The 264-nt window shown below is 31.1% G+C and overlaps 1 protein-coding gene across 2 annotated transcripts in view; it reads right to left on the minus strand.

The window, feature by feature from the left end:
• Positions 1-264, minus strand: part of MCM8 (minichromosome maintenance complex component 8) — a 16,567-nt gene that overhangs the window by 11,514 nt on the left and 4,789 nt on the right. The gene's annotated exons all lie outside the window — the stretch shown is intronic.

The raw sequence follows: 264 nt of genomic DNA on the forward strand, positions 1-264 counted from the left end.
TGGTTTTTTTAATATTTGCAGATGTTCCAGAGGAAATAATTTCTTCACTTGAGCACATCAGGTAACATAAAATAACTGGGTACTTTCCTATGTCTAATGACTTTTAAAATCCAAATAAAAAACTGTGAAATTAAAATAGAAAATTCTAAACAAAACCCACAAAAAAAGCCAATTTAAACATAGAAGACCACTGCAGCGAGGTAGGGAGGCTTTTTAAACATAATTGGCAAAATGGAAAAGAGGTGGTTTTTTTTTTTTCCCTAG

This window comes from Fulmarus glacialis, unplaced genomic scaffold (assembly GCF_000690835.1).
Source record: "Fulmarus glacialis isolate BGI_N327 unplaced genomic scaffold, ASM69083v1 scaffold30419, whole genome shotgun sequence".
NCBI classification, from domain to species: Eukaryota; Metazoa; Chordata; class Aves; order Procellariiformes; family Procellariidae; genus Fulmarus; species Fulmarus glacialis.